Raw genomic sequence first — 1123 nt, 5'->3', positions numbered from 1 at the left:
ATTTGGTCAGTGAAGGACGGTGTGCCTTTTGTTATTTCTGCAATTTACAGGTTTAGTGGAAAACAGGGATTATTTATAAATTAAAACGCACACCTAAAATAGAAACTTAAAGATGGACTTAGCTCATCACAAAATGTCCGGAAATATTTAATGTAGCCCCCTATTTTTTAAAAGGTGAATTATTTGGCCAATTATTTAGTCAATGACCACAATTAGCTAAAAAACATTTGGGGGCACAATAGAAAGACGGATCTTTCTAGATGACTGAGAGAAAGAAGTCTTCGTGGATCATTACAAAGTCTCCCATTCCGCTGAGCCCCTCCGCGGCCCCACCTAGAACTTTAAAATGCTTCTGCGCTCTGGGAATTCGGCCTTCTAGTTCTGTTATGTGTGTTCTCTCCCACTAGGAAAGCTGTAACAGTATTGTGGGACTACTTAAAACATCCATGGAAAAACACGAAATCTAGGCCAAGATAAATAAAATGGCTTAGTTCGTGCAACTTGCACGGGACAAGGCGCGAGCGACGCGCTCGAAGCCCCGGAGGCCTAGGCCGGGGATGCACAGTGCTTGGAGCGCCCTGGGCCAGCAGGGTGGTGCTGGTGCGCGTGCACCGTGCCCCAGCGGCGGGCTCCCCGCCCGGCCCAGGCCCGGGACCCGGCCGTGCCCTGCCGCCCCGGCCGCGCTCGGGGTTGATTCGTACCACCTTGCAAGGAAGTGAACGCTTCGCACGGGAAGGGGAGGCGCCTGCGCCGGCCGCCGGCCGCCGCGCCGCTCGGGGACGCTTAGGCTACGGCGGCGGCGATCGCCAGGGCGCTGGCCCTCTAGCTTGGCGCCCCCCGCCCCCGGTGGAGGAATCAAATCCAGTCGCAGAGCGTGGGGAGGGTGGGGATATCCGGGGCCTCTCCCGAGCCCGGAGGAAAGGGGAGGGCGGAGGAGATCCTAGGCCAGCGTGAGCCCAGCGGATTCAAACCAAAACAAAAAGATTAAAGGAGCAGCGGCTGCGGCGGCCGCGGCGGCCGCGGGGCCGGGCAGGGATCCTGGGGTGGCGCGCCCCGGTTCCGCGGGGGTTGCGGCGCGCGGCGGGGCCGGAGGGCGGGGGCGGGAGCCAGGCGGTGAGGGGAG

The sequence above is a fragment of the Phodopus roborovskii genome, unplaced genomic scaffold (genome assembly GCF_943737965.1).
Source record: "Phodopus roborovskii unplaced genomic scaffold, PHOROB, whole genome shotgun sequence".
In the NCBI taxonomy this organism is placed as follows: Eukaryota; Metazoa; Chordata; class Mammalia; order Rodentia; family Cricetidae; genus Phodopus; species Phodopus roborovskii.
The sequence above is the reverse complement of the archived record's forward strand: the minus strand, read 5'-3'. Positions refer to the sequence as shown.